General features: G+C 34.3%; 1 long non-coding RNA gene across 1 annotated transcript; it reads right to left on the bottom strand.

The window, feature by feature from the left end:
* Positions 1–12079: 12079 nt before the first annotated feature.
* LOC113065390 (uncharacterized) lies at positions 12080–14885 on the bottom strand. The gene is made up of 3 exons (XR_003279010.1): positions 14831–14885; positions 12714–12834; positions 12080–12148 (listed from the first exon to the last, which is right to left on the bottom strand). It is a non-coding gene; the product is annotated as an uncharacterized LOC113065390 (long non-coding RNA).
* Positions 14886–15646: the final 761 nt, after the last annotated feature.

The raw sequence follows: 15646 nt of genomic DNA, 5'->3' as shown, positions 1-15646 counted from the left end.
GTGCAAAAAGTCGGTAAAACAGAAGATGAAATGAACATATTAAAGGATAAATGTGTTTCATCAGATGAGCGTGACTCTTTTGTCGTGTTATTGATTACTGAGATCCTCCACGCTCTTCATTGTCCGGCAAATGTCAATTAATTGGTGCTCTTTGAAGATGGAGAAGGTTCATGTGAATCATTATCAGCTTGCACACTTTTTACCTGCATCATAAAGTGGGAGAATCAAACCGTGAATGTAATTAAGCTCATTGAGTTTAATACATACCTCGGGAGACCCTTTGTATTCAGTCTTTTCATTGTGAGTTAAGAACCCCAGGAAGAAAGAGATGGGAAAGGTGGATGATTTGGGAGCGAGAGAGACTTTCTTCTCATGTCACCGTCACAAAAGACTCCATCTGCACATTGAGAACATACAGTTTTGTGCTTCTCTGTGATTAAAAGCTCCAGCATTGATCTCGATTATAGATGGACGTGGCTTGAACTGCACAAAAACAGCCGAGTAAACAAACATCAGACCACCTTCCCTGTTAATGATCTTTTAGCGCAGGACAGACGTCTCGGGTTGAGTCACCGGGACGATCACAAAAGAGCCGAAGCACTGAGAGGAGCGAGAACAACGGAGAGCTGAAAGGTAAAAAACTAATGGATGACACTTTATTGTCTGCAGCCTTTTCAGACTGAGAGACGCTGTGAGTCACTTATAAAGGAGACAGACTTGGGGATCCATTAAAAAGTTTAAATTTCATTTGTACATCTATGTTTGAATATTATGTGTGTGTGTATATATATATATGTGTGTGTGTGTGTGTGTGTGTGTGTGTGTGTGTGTGTTTGGATATATAAAATATGAAAATAAATGCTAATCTAACATGAATTAAAAATTAAATTAAATGCAAGTACCTAAAGATGTTCACACACACACACACACACACACACACACACATATATATATATATATATATATATATATATATATATATATATATGTTTTACAACTAAATCAGATGTGTAAAATATGTGTTTAACAAAGCACCGTGATTTTTAAAGCACCTCTTTTTCCTATTTGTAGTGGAGATGAGTGGTACCCAGTGGGGTCTTCTGCTGTTGTAGCCCATCCAACTCAAGGTTGTGTGTGTTGTGGCTTCACAAATGCTTTGCTGCATACCTCGGTTGTAACGAGTGGTTATTTCAGTCAAAGTTGCTCTTCTATCAGATTGAATCAGTCGACCCATTCTCCTCTGATCTCTAGCATCAACAAGGCATTTCCGCCCACAGGACTGCCGCATACTGGATGTTTTTCCCTTTTCACACCATTCTTTGTAAACCCTAGAAATGGTTGTGCGTGAAAGTCCCAGTAACTGAGCAGATCGTGAAATACTCAGACCGGCCCGTCTGGCTCCAACAACCATGCCACGCTCAAAATTGCTTAAATCACCTTTCTTTCCCATTCTGACATTCAGTTTGGAGTTCAGGAGATTGTCTTGACCAGGACCACACTCCTAATTAAATGCATTGAATCAACTGTCATGTGACTGGTTGATTAGACAATAGTCATGATCTGGTCACTGCCATTAATTCACCACACAGACTTTCACACTACACAGTCCACCCTGGACTACATTTCCAATGATCCATTGCACCAATCACAAGTTCACCTGATAACAATCACACCATGAACCTGAGAACAATCACACACACACACACACACACACAGCACAATCATCAGACACGCTTTATAAGCATTGGACTTCTTCTCACACACTGCTGAGTATTGTTCTGCATATATCCCTCTCCTAGCGATAGATGCGATACCAAGCCATTCCATGTTTGTTTTTATAGTCTTCTCTTAGTTTCTAGTTTTCATAGTCTTGTTTCAGTTTCTAGTTTTCATAGTTTAGTCTTTTTCTTGCCTTGCCCTGTTACTCGTGCTTTGGTCCTTTTGCTCTGGATTGCCCCTCTTGCCCTCTTGATATTGGATGCTCATTAAAGACCCACGCATGTCCCAGGATTACTCTCGTGTCTTGCCCTCTATATAAATGTTTGCCAGTGTTTGACCCATGCCTGTTATGACCACATCTCTGTCCAATTAAAGCTTGCATATGGATCCGCACGTCTCATTGTATTATATACCTAAAATGTTAATTAAATGTAAATTTAATTTATATGCACACATATATAAACTGATTAAAATAGTTTAGTATAATGATGTAAATTATACTATACATTTACACCTGAATGACATAAAAGCATATATACTCCTGGTTTAATGCGTCAGCTGATGCATCATGATGCTTTTTAAATTCAAAACATGTTGCGGAAGTCATATCAGTTGTGTACAGAAATAAAATATGAAATAAACTCAAAATTAAGACAGTATGGAACCCTACAGGAGAACGTTAAAGAAAGCTGTATTTAATAATTAATAACTATTTGATTAGTAGCTAGTAACCCTGATGTACAAGATCACGGTACATAGACCTGGGGTGAACCAACTGACTGCTGCAAACACATCTGCTGCATTAACAAGACCGTAAACGAGCAGAGAAGAGCATGAGAAGGATGCATGGAAATAAGAGATGAAGACAAGAAGAGAGGGATTCAGACAGAAGTGAGACAGTAATGGTCATTTGCAGATACAGACAGAACAGAGACGAGCGGGACACAATGTCCCAGAACAGTGTCGGCTGACAGATCTGACCCACTTCTTCAATCCCAACTCATCTGTCTCAGCTGACACGTGCCACAGCGCCTCCTGACCGCCAGACACCCACGTGACTGAAGCAGCTTCTCAGAAACACTTGATATATTCCCACACCAGACTCTTTAACCATTTCTGGTAATTAAGTCATGACTGTAGGACATTAAACCATTTTTTTTTTTTTTTTTTTTTTTGCATAAACTCTTGACTTTCATATATTATTGATTTTCAAATATTTCATCGTATTTTATATTTAATCTGTATTTTATGCTCTACTATTAGTGTTTTCTGTGTGCACCAAGGGTATGAGAGTAACGCAATTCCTGTTGGAGCATTGACAATAAAGCAGACTTTGACTTTTGGCTTTGAGATTTTCACGCAAGGCCTGAAAGTAGTCAAACAAAATCAAACAAATGAGACAAAAACATGTACTTTTTTATTAAATAATAAATATTTATTAAGGACAATTATCCAATATTACATATCTGTGGGTGGCTAAAGTATCTCTAGGATTAGCTGTTAATTTGAAGGTAATTAGCGTCCATCTGTTTACAGGTGTTTTCAGTCAGAGGCATGACTCTATTGCCCACCCGGTTTTATTTAGAGAAAAGTCTGATCATGTTTGTGGAAGTGAATCATTGCACAGACAAAGGAGACCTTTAAGGAATTTAGAAAAGAGTTGCTGTTGTTCGTCAGGCTTTTAAACCATCTCTAAAGAGTTTGGACTCCACACATCCACAGTCAGACAGACTGAGTACAAAGGGAGCAGGTTCAAGACCACTGTTACCTGCCCAGGCAGAGTCAACCAACCAGATGAGATCAAAATATACATGGTTTAAATATGAAGCGAAATGTTTTAATGAAAGGAAAACCCTGCTTTCCAGAAGGACCTTATGCCATGTGTTAATCATGGTGGTGGTATCGTGGTTTGGGTCAGTACGGCTTGCCATTATTGATGGAACAATACATTCTGAATTATACCAGCAAATATAATTTAAAGGAAAATGTCAGGACATCTGACAGTGAATTGAATCGCAGGAAAATTTGGGCCATGCAGTAAGACAATGACACCAAGCAGTCATTCTACCAAAAAATGGTTGAAGAAGAACAAAGATAATGTTTTGGATTGGCCGAGTAAATGTCCGGACCTTAATCCAATTGAAATGTTGCGGAATGACCTGAAGCAAGCCGTTCATAAGAGGAAACCCACCAACATCACAGAGCTGAAGTGATTCTGTACTGAGGAATTGTTCGGCAGGTATCCAGAGATTTCCTACCAGGGTTTATCGCGCATGCGCACATCAACATTGCATCCTTTTTCGCATTCTGAACAACGATACTCAATGTATCTGCATTCCTGTAAGGTTGGGGTAGGTGTAGACTTTAATAAAAACACAATCTAATTGGTAGGAAAAATATGTATTGTTGGTTTCCTGTAGCTGTATCCCTTCTAGCTACAACCACCAATATAACACTTAACTATTTGCATTACTGTAAGAGTAGTTTTAGGGGTTAATAAACCATGACTTTACAGTGGCATCCTTCGCTGTCTAATTGTACTACCCACTGTTTTAGTGGGAGGTAGGAAAATCTGACAGGGAAGGACAAATCAACAGAACACAGGAGTGATCAGAGGACAATAGTAAACACTTAGTCAGTTCATCATTCATTCAGTGACATCATCATCCAGCTCGGTTTAGTAGACAAATTAATCTATAATAGTGAAAAGTGCCTTTTATTATTATTATTTTATTTTATTTAATAATTTACATAATCAAACTGTATGTATGTGTATATATATATATATATATATATATATATATATATATATATATATATATATATATATATATATATATATATATATATATATATATATATATATATATATATATATATATGTATGTATGTACGTATGTGCTGGTATTGTTGTATTATGTCATAATTCATTTATTTTTATAATTTTTATTGTTTAAAAACATTTTATAATTAAATAGTAGTTTATGCATTGTATTCATGTGTGTGTGTGTGTGTAAAAAAAAAAAAGAAAAAAAAAAAAAATGTCATGTCTACTTGTCATGAGTGTTATGTTGGTTTAGTGTTCATTTAAATGCTGTTGATGGTCAACATTTAGATTTATTGTAGATCTGTGACTCTTTTGATCAGTACAGTTTACAATCCCATGCAGTAAAAGAGCAGATCACTCTCTCACTATTTGATTGCTCTAGTCTTTATCCACTGATCATCATCCTCCACCAATCAGAACACACGAGAACTCTTTGACCACAGCTGCTGTGCTTCAAAAGCTCTTGCAGCAGCTCAACACTGGTTTTCTCTGAGGTGGTCGGATTACATCAGATTGTGGTTAATCTTGCAAATCATGACTTATATCTACTCTTCCTCTCCCTGCAGTTTGGTAATATATAGATTCCTCTTATGTGGGTTTTATTGTTCTGGGTCTGAATTTGGGCTTCTGGGGTCCCAAAAAAGAAACCAAAAATCCCCAAACTGACTCAAATGATTCGCGAACCCGCTCCAAACTCCCGAACTAACTCAAATGATTTGCGATTCCCAAATTGACTCAAAAGATTCGCGAGCCCACTCCGAACTCCCAAACTGACTCAAATGATTCGCGAACCCGATTTGAACTCCCGAAATGATTCATATGAGTTGCGATCCCCAAACTGACTCAAATGATTCGCGAACCCGATTTGAACTCCCGAAATGATTCATATGAGTTGCGATCCCCAAACTGACTCAAATGATTCGCGATCCCGCTCCCAACTCCCGAAATGATTCATGATTCGCGATCCCGCTCCCAACTCCCGAAATGATTCAAATGATTCACAATCCGAAGTTCCCATCCAAATCAAATGACACTGCGCTAATATTGGCTTATTTCTTTAATTTCATAACATTTACTGAAATTAAGGTACGAAAAGTATGTTGTTAACGAATAAAATATCAATATTTCCATTCTGAACTGCTTTCCACATCGAAACATCCACGAACATAACCAGGTGAGCAGATCACTCTCTCACTATTTGATCACACCAGAACTCTTTGGCCACAGCTGCTGTGCTTCAAAAGCTCTTGCAGCAGCTCAACACTGGTTTTCCCTGAGGTGGTCAGATCACATCAGATTGTTTAATCTTGCAGATCATGATTTAAAGTAAATTTTGGATAAAATGCATAAATGTAATTGCTCAGATGTAGAAACACTGGAAGGAAATCCATGATCTATTGCTTTGATATTAATAAATTTTTTAGTATGGCTCCTAAACGTGCTTATAATCGAATACAACTGATGGAGGTGTATGAGCTTTACACAGCTGTATTTCACTTCATTTGGAAGAAAGTTTGACGAACTTCACGGACACTGAAAACTGTTGTAGTGAAAGGTCACAGATATCCTTCAGAGGCCCTTTGCATGCTGACTAATTTTTGTTTTTCGCCTGGATTGATGTGCTTTGTCATCCAGAAATGTATGTAGTTGCTAGTTATATAGAGCATTTAGACCCAGAGGAGTCTGATGTGGGTAAATAAAAGGTGGCACACAGTAACATATCACTGCTGCACGATGACAAAGCGCCTGCAAGGTGTTGTGGTGCGATGTGGGAGTCGTTCCCACTCTGCGCCGGTGGCACGAACACACAGCTGCCCACTAAGAGTCATGACAGAGGCCAGATCTCCATCGCTCTGTGCTCAGTGCTGCGAGGGACATGAGCAGGTTACAGACACTGGAGGAGGAGTGAACGAGGTACAGCAGGGGTGACTGTTGTTAGAAACCTTGGACCCCCAGCAGTGCCTTGTTGGGCACTACGTAGTGGGAATGTGTTTATTTCTGTTTATTCCTCTGAGAGTGTTTTATGACATGGACTGTTGGTTTCAGGTCCCTGTGTATATGTTAAGGAGGATAGCTTGGGTTTTTCTGTCACACTGAATGATAAGACTATTTATTGTTGTATTATATTACATAAAATATTAAATTAAATTAGTTTAAATTCTATGGATTTTTACTGTGTGTGTGTGTGTGTGTGTGTGTGTGTTAGTAAAATGTAAGTTTAAGAAATTTTGGTGACAATAATGGTCCATTAGTTAATGTTAGTTAATTCATTACTTAACATGAACAAACAATGAACAATACGTTATTACTGTATTTATTCATCTTTGTTAATGTAAGTTAAAGAAAATATAGTTATTCATTGTTAGTTCATGTTATTCACAGTGCACTAAAAATGTTTTTATTTGAATAATGCATTGGTAAATGTTGAAATGAACATAAACTAAGACTAATAAATGCTGTAGAAGGATTGTTAACTAACATTAACTAATGGACCATTATCTAAAGTGTTACCTTAATTTATATATATATATATATATATATATATATATATATATATATATATATATATATATATATATATATATATATATTCTTTATTTATATACGTTTACTTTTACAAATTTATATAGAAATTATTGCATTTTAAAAAAATAATATAATTGTTAATATTACATGTGTAACTATATATTTATCTTACTTTTTAAAATAATAAATTATGAAACATTATACTAAAACATTAATATTTTTGAATCATAAACTCTCAACTTGTCAATAACTTGGGGGGGGGGAAAGATGAAAAATGTAAAATAAATGTTGAATATATTAATATTAAATATTGTAGAAATATCATATTACTAATGCTTGTGGATCAAAAACTCGCACCTTGTCAACATCTTGAAAGAAGAAGGTTAAAAACAAAAATGACTTGCAAGAAAACTTTGGCTGTTTTCTCATCTTTTCCTTGATGGTCAAAGAACACGTGCACGATTCGATCCTGAACGCGAGAGGAACGGCCGCGCGCGCCGCCCAGCGGTGGACGCGCTGAAGAGGACCGACATGAGCTGCACAACAGCCGTAAATCTGGCTCTAAACCTCGTTTCTTTATTCAAAGTCGATCTATATAAGTATATGGAAACTATCTAAATGCCTACTAAAGTTATGTTAATACTAGACCAGTCAAAACTGCACCTGTACATTCATCATATGTCCTTTAAAAGGAGTAAATGTACTACTTTTTTTATTTAATTGTATTTAACCTGACAACACAAACGTTACAAAACCTAACAATGGTTTTACTGAAAATAATAATAATAAATATAGCTGCAAGCAGCGATGGCGGGCTCAAGCCACCAATGCCATCGCCACCCCGGTGGCATCAGGTAAACTGTGCCCAGCGGGCACATGCATTCACAATATCCCTCTGGCAGTGAGGTTTTACAGGATACGGCAGTTAAAGGGTTAATCCGAATCATCTACACTTTAGAATCACATTCACAGAACAATATATATAACTTTAGTAACACTTTACAATAAGATTTCATTTATAAGCATTATGTTAACATGAACAATATTTATATAGCATTCATTCATGTCAGTTAATATTCCAAACTTAAACATTAAAACATTGTTTTATTGTGATTTTTTTCCAAGCACATTTTACCAATTCCAAACCATATCAATCTTAATAACTACCATTATTTTTTATTTAATCATTTATGAGTGCTATACAATAGTCCAGGACAGCTAGAAGAGAAAAGCTCCTTATATTCATGTGTGTAGAATTGTTAGGCATGTTTTCTTTTACAGATGAAATGCGCTAAAATAGAGTTTTAACTCAAACTGTAAAGTCGAAAATTATGAAATACCCATGATAAATATCAAACACAAATGCAATACAGAAATGGATAAGTTAAGACTTGACAATTGTACAAAAAATGCTGACTGGGTCATGAGGTCAGAAAAGAAGAAGAAAAAAACAGGTCAAGAAGAACTGACAAAAAGAATTGCAAAGATAATTAGGAATTAATGTGAAGATTATTTTTTTGTCAATTCTGCAAGGCAGACTTTCAGGAAAGGAGGTGGAATAAAAATGAGCTCCTAAATCTCAATCCCGGATTCTGGAAGATATATTCCTCAAACCATCGGACAAGAGGAGGAGGTGCTGGTCCTTCACGAGTCACTCTAATCTGTTCATAAAGCCTATATATAAAGTCTTAATATATAGTATTTCACAATACTTCATGGTATTCTAATTAAATCATTTTTTGGAATCTTAGATCTCTCAGAACCTGACACCGAGTAATTCTGGAGACTCCAGGAAAGTGGCAGTTCTGTAAAATGTTGGCGCTGGAGACTAAATGCTCCCTGATAGTTTCACACCTAATTCACTTAACACACACACACACATTACCCACAGTGACAGAGGGACAGAGTGACATCAGATGTATGATAGTTTTTTAATTTTCTATCATCCATATAGCGTTGTATAGTCATGAAACTATGCATATTTCCTCAGAATGACTTGTCTTCTATGTGTACATTTTTTTGAAGTGTTTAGAAGCTGCACTTTAAAAAAATAAAAGACATTAACTGGTTACTTTTTCACTGCTATTTCAAAAAATCACCACGACAAAACCATTCAAGCTATCCAAAATTCATTCGCATCTGTTCTGTAAGATTAATTCTTTAAACAGTGGTAAAAGAGGATGTGGTGCTGAACCTTCAAGAGTAACTCAAAACGTATCTGTCCATAAAGCCTATAAAGAATAATTCTTAATATACAGTTCACAATACTTCAGCTTGTTATTCTAATTAAGTGAGGGTAATTTTATCAGTAAAATACATAAAATTCATATTATTTTTCTTTGAAAGATTTCTATAAATGATTTAAATCATACTTGTTTCTACAATAATTATTTAAAAGTAATCCTATAGCTCCATCTGGTGGCCATTATTGGTACTAAGAATTGCAAGCTTGATTTATAAATTATGATAGTTTAAATTTTATGCTGGCTCTTGAAAATAATAAAGCTATGAAACTTACTGTGCTTCCTTCAAATGATGACTTCTACGTATATAAAAAATTATGAAGAGTTGGAATGAAAAATTTTAAAGATATAGTAAAATAACTGTTGTATTTTTTTTTTTTGTTACTTTAATAATTCGCTATGGCCACACCATTTAAGGTATCCTAAACCCATTCGCAATTTAACATCTTCAATATATTGGCTTCATGTTAAAAAAGTTTGGTGTGAACTTCTTGTGTCTTCTTGGATGAGTATGAATTAATTTACAGGCTGATTTTATCATATATCCACAATAAAATTTCTGAGTTCTGTATCAATCTGTGTTGTTGTTTGTTTATTTTTATTTTTTTATTTTTCATAGGAAGATAACTGACCCTTTACTCTCCTTTTTAATAAATGTGCTTATAAACCAAGAACAAGCTTTTTATAGCTGTATTTATAAACTGCTTACTACTGACTATTAATATTGGGACTTTAAAGCATGAACTGACTATTTACTTTTTGAGTTTTAAATTATTATTTGCAGCACAAATAAGGTTTTTTAGGATTTTTAAAAATCCCTAAAACTGTCAGAAAAGGATAAGGCCTAAAATTACTATGTATTTGGCAAAATGTATTTGTTTTTATAACTATAATGCATGAACTATGAAATTATACAAAATGTATAAAAAAGTACAACATTTATTGTTTTCCAATGTTTTTTATTTATTATATTTTTGGGGGGGATTTACATTTAAAAAAAAAATAGCTTACAGCAATCATTCTAAACAGCTTGAATAAAACCTGTTAATATTTAATAATAGATGAATGAGTTTCCTTTTTTATATAGATTAAAATTGAAGACAGAAGCAGCTGGTATATGCGGTCACTTAATATTAAAATCCAGTAGATCCACTTCAGATTTATTTCTCAACAGTTTATGTTCATGTTGCTGTTTTCGTTAATATTAGCCAAGCTATTATGTATTTTGAAATAATCTTGTCCATGATGTGTTCGTTCTTACGACGAAAGGCAGAATCCTGCAGCTCAAGAGATATATCCCTGCTGAAAAAAACAATAGAAACCATTACAGAAATTCTAATGGTTTCCATTACAAAACCATTACAAACCATCAGCAATTAACCATTAAAACCATTACCAAATGGTTTCCATTACGTAGTGTGTTTTGGGCATATTCCATTAGGATTTATTGGTTTGTATTGGTTTCCATTACAAGTTTGTATTGGTCACGATTTGCACATAATGGTTTCCATCACAGTTTTGTATTGGTTCTGATGGTTCCATTACAAGTTTGTATTGGTCTTTATTAAAACAAATTTAATGGTTTCTGTTGGTTTTGTAATGGTTCTGATGGTTCCATTACAAGTTTGTATTGGTCTTTATTAAAACAAATGTAATGGTTTCTGTTGGTTTTGTAATGGTTCTGATGGTTCCATTAAAAGTTTGTATTGGTCTTTATTAAAACAAATTTAATGGTTTCTGTTGGTTTTGTAATGGTTCCATTACAAGTTTGTATTGGTCTTTATTAAAACAAATTTAATGGTTTCTGTTGGTTTTGTAATGGTTCTGATGGTTCCATTACAAGTTTGTATTGGTCTTTATTAAAACAAATTCAATGGTTTCTGTTGGTTTTGTAATGGTTCTGATGGTTCCATTACAAGTTTGTATTGGTCTTTATTAAAACAAATTTAATGGTTTCTGTTGGTTTTGTAATGGTTCCATTACAAGTTTGTATTGGTCTTTATTAAAACAAATTCAATGGTTTCTGTTGGTTTTGTAATGGTTCTGATGGTTCCATTACAAGTTTGTATTGGTCTTTATTAAAACAAATTTAATGGTTTCTGTTGGTTTTGTAATGGTTCCATTACAAGTTTGTATTGGTCTTTATTAAAACAAATTTAATGGTTTCTGTTGGTTTTGTAATGGTTCTGATGGTTCCATTACAAGTCTGTATTGGTCTTTATTAAAACAAATTTAATGGTTTCTGTTGGTTTTGTAATGGTTCTGATGGTTCCATTACAAGTTTGTATTGGTCTTTATTAAAACAAATTTAATGGTTTCTGTTGGTTTTGTAATGGTTCTGATGGTTCCATTACAAGTTTGTATTGGTCTTTATTAAAACAAATTTAATGGTTTCCGTTGGTTTTGTAATGGTTCTGATGGTTCCATTGCAAGTTTGTACTGGTCTTTATTTGCATATATTTAATAGTTTTCGTTGCAGTTTTATATTGGTTCTGATTTGAATGTTTAACTGATAGCTGGTAATTAGGCCATTAATTAATATAAGTAAATAATTTAAATTATTAATACAAACTGTACACAGGTATTGTCAAGAATATAATGTTTTTATTTATTTAAACTTCATACCAACCTTTCAATAGCAAACAGTTCAGGTTGTTTTGCAAAGAATTAAGAATATGCACCTAAAATCAAAATTATTCACAGAATACTCAACATTGCTGGAATTAACACAAAACCTTGACATTACATTTTATTTTAATTATTGTTATTCATTAATGCATTATAGAAATGCAGGAACTATGAACTGTTTTTGTGGCTTGTAGCTGTCTCAGACCTGCAAAAAAAAAAAAAGAAAGAAAAAAGGGCAATTCATTAGGACAATGTACCACATTACCAGTATGTGAGATTATCCATACATATATTTATATGGCAGTCTCAAAAAAGTTATTGATTTTTCTTTCATGCCTAAAATCATTAGGATTAAAAAAAAAGAAAATGTTCCATGAATATATTTTGTAAATTCGCTACCATAAATGTATCAACTTAATTTTTTATTAATAAAATGCTTTGCTCTGGATTTGAAATATTTTTCACAATATTTAGATTTTTTAGCACCATCAGATTCCAGATTTTCAAATAGTTGTATCTCAGACAAATATTGTCCTCCTAACAAACCATACATCAATGGAAAACTTATTTAGTATTATTATTGAAATAAAAATCTAAAAAATTAAATAAAAACAATTACTCTTGTAACTGGTTTTGTGGTCCAGTTTCACAAATAGGCTTGAATAATTACATTATCTACTTTTTATGGTACATAGTCTCTATTCACTTCGAGTCATATTAGATAAGAGGTTGTAGCAATTCCATTCGGATATGGATATGTAAACACTTACCACTGACAGTTTTATCTGGTTTATGTCACTGATCTCCTCAGCCAGGTATTTCCGTACACTTAGGAGGCGTTTATTTCCTATAAGGTGTGGCCTTTTTTCTTCAGCTTCTGAGACAGACACTCTTGTTTTGAACACACACACACATACGCACGCACACACACACACACACACACACACACACACACACACACATAAACAAAAATTGAAATTCAAGAACTGATGGACTAATCTCAGACTTTAAATCTGACCAATCTCAAGTGGAAATTAAGTAGCATATGTGACCTGTGCTGGCAAAGTTAGTCACAATGAGCAAAAATCAGTTGAGGTTTTTTTTCCTGATTAAAAAGTGCTTCAAAATGATGTATAACTGTATATATATATATATATATATATAAAAAAGACTGAGCTACACCCGTTTGAAGTTGAAAGAGTTGGCAAAGTCAACTCTTTTCTATTTTCTAAAGGTTCCAAACCAAAATCACTGAGCAACATTGCATCTTTTCCTGCAGTTCTTTTCTTAATAATAATTCACTTTTTTATTTTACATCCGAACAAAAGCATTCAAGTAAGAAAAACTAATAATCAAATGTAAAATCCCTTTATTCATTACAAATAAATTAATTATTAAAACTATAAAAGCAGTTCAATTAGTCATTCTGTGTATACAGGTGCTTGTCATATAATTAGAATATCATAATTTCAATTCAAAAAGTGAAACTTGTATATTATATTCATTCATTACACACAGACTGATATATTTATTTATATCTGACAACTAAGGAAAATCCCAAATTCATTATCTTAGAAAATTAGAGTATAACTTAAGACCAATACAAAGAAAGGATTTTTAGAAATCTTGGCCTGCTGAAAAGTATGAACATGAAAAGTATGAGTATGTACAGCACTCAATACTTAGTTAAGGCTCCTTTCCCCTGAATGACTGCAGCAATGTGGCGTGGCATGGAGTCGATCAGTCTGTGGCACTGCTCAGGTGTTATGAGAGCCCAGGCTGCTCTGATAGTGGCCTTCAGCTCTTCTGCATTCTTGGGTCTGATATATCACTACTCAGCAGCAGTACAGTCCTTTCTGAAGCGAGACACTTCTGGTTCTGTCTGTTGTTCAAGAGTGTCTTGACACAAGGAATGCGAAGCTGAAACCCATGTCTTGCATACGTCTGTGTGTAGTGGTTCTTGAAGCACTGACTCCAGCTGCAGTCCACTCTTTGTGAATCTCCCCCACATTTTTGAATGGGTTTTATTTCACAATCCTCTCCAGGGTGCAGTTATCCCTATTGCTTCTACACTTATTTTCTACTACATCTTTTCCTTCCTTTCTCCTCTCTATTAATGTGCTTGGACACAGAGCTCTGTGAACAGCCAGCCTCTTTTGCAATGACCTTTTGTGTCTTGCCCTCCTTGTGCAAAGTGTCAATGGTCGTCTTTTGGACAACGGTCAAGTCAGCAGTCTTCCCCATGATTGTGTGTCCTACAGAACGAGACTGAGAGACCATTTAAAGGCTTTGCAGATGTTTTGAGTTAATTAGCTGATTAGAGTGTGGCAACAGGTCTCTTCAATATTGAACCTTTTCACAATATTCAAATTTTCTGGGATACTGAATTTGGGATTTTCCTTAGTTGTCAGTTATAAACATCAAAATTAAAAGAAATAAAGATTTGGAATATATCAGTCTGTGTGTAATGAATGAATATAATATACAAGTTTCACTTTTTGAATGGAATTAGTGAAATCAACTTTTTGATGATATTTTAATTATATGACCAGCACCTGTATTTATCAGGATATATATATATATATATATATATAACTGTAATTTGAATGTCGGATTGAAATGAACACTGTTATTAGAGTAGTTAATTGTTAGCATAAGTGCGGCTAATAATAATAATTTAAAAAAATAATAATTAGCATGTTTTTGTGTTTTGCTTTGGTACTGAAATTGGTACTGTGACAACACTAATAGTTAGACCTCGATTAATGTGTTCAGGTGCACTGCAGGTTGGAGCAAAACTCTGCATGTAAGTGGACCTTAAGAGACAATGTTGAGATCTCCTGCAATATGTCCTGAACATGCACTATAAAGAGGGAGAATGACTTACAACACTGGTGTCCAGTCCTGGGCTGGAGGACCACCGTTCTGCAGAGTTTCTGCTGATCCTTGATCAGCTGCTCAGGTCTGCTTAACTGGGGTTGGAGCTAAACTCTGAAACAAGAGAAGACAACCAATATTATGAAGTAAAAAAAAAAAAATGATTCAGAAATATGCACAACGTTTGAAAATGCACAAAGATGAGAAGAAAGCTATGTGTTTAATGAGAACTTTCCACTGAAAAATAAGAAGCAATATTAAGTCACAGATGCATTTTTATTAATTCTTATTAATATTGTTTAAATATGTTACAGTAACCTTGTGCTTTATCAATGATTTTCAGTCTCTGAAATAGAAAAGATCTATCAGTGCTGAATGGCATCATACATACATCATATGTAATGATATTTAACAAGAGTTCTAACACTGTGTCGTCACTGGACAGCACAACAAAATACAACAGAGCCTTTTATAATCAGTGATGTTCTCTACACTGGATGCGGCACGAAACAACAAATCACAGACGGTGATCTGATGCCTTTTCCTATTTATGATGTACTGACACAAAGTTTGAATGATTTTTAACAGTCACTTTGGTGTGAGAGTGTGTAGCTTGGAGATAGAGATCTTTTTATGTTTCTGAAATAAGTCTCATGTACACTAAGAAAACTGCATTTATTTGATCATAAATAAAAATGGTAATGTTGTGAAATATTAGTACAATTTCAAATAACTGCTTTACATGTAAATATTTTGTACAATTTTATTCTTGTTTTCACAAAGCATGATTTCTGAAGGATTGTGTGACACTGGAGACTGATGCTGA

This window comes from Carassius auratus, chromosome 48, assembly GCF_003368295.1.
Source record: "Carassius auratus strain Wakin chromosome 48, ASM336829v1, whole genome shotgun sequence".
NCBI lineage: Eukaryota > Metazoa > Chordata > Actinopteri > Cypriniformes > Cyprinidae > Carassius > Carassius auratus.
This window is presented reverse-complemented; position numbering and strand designations above follow the sequence as displayed.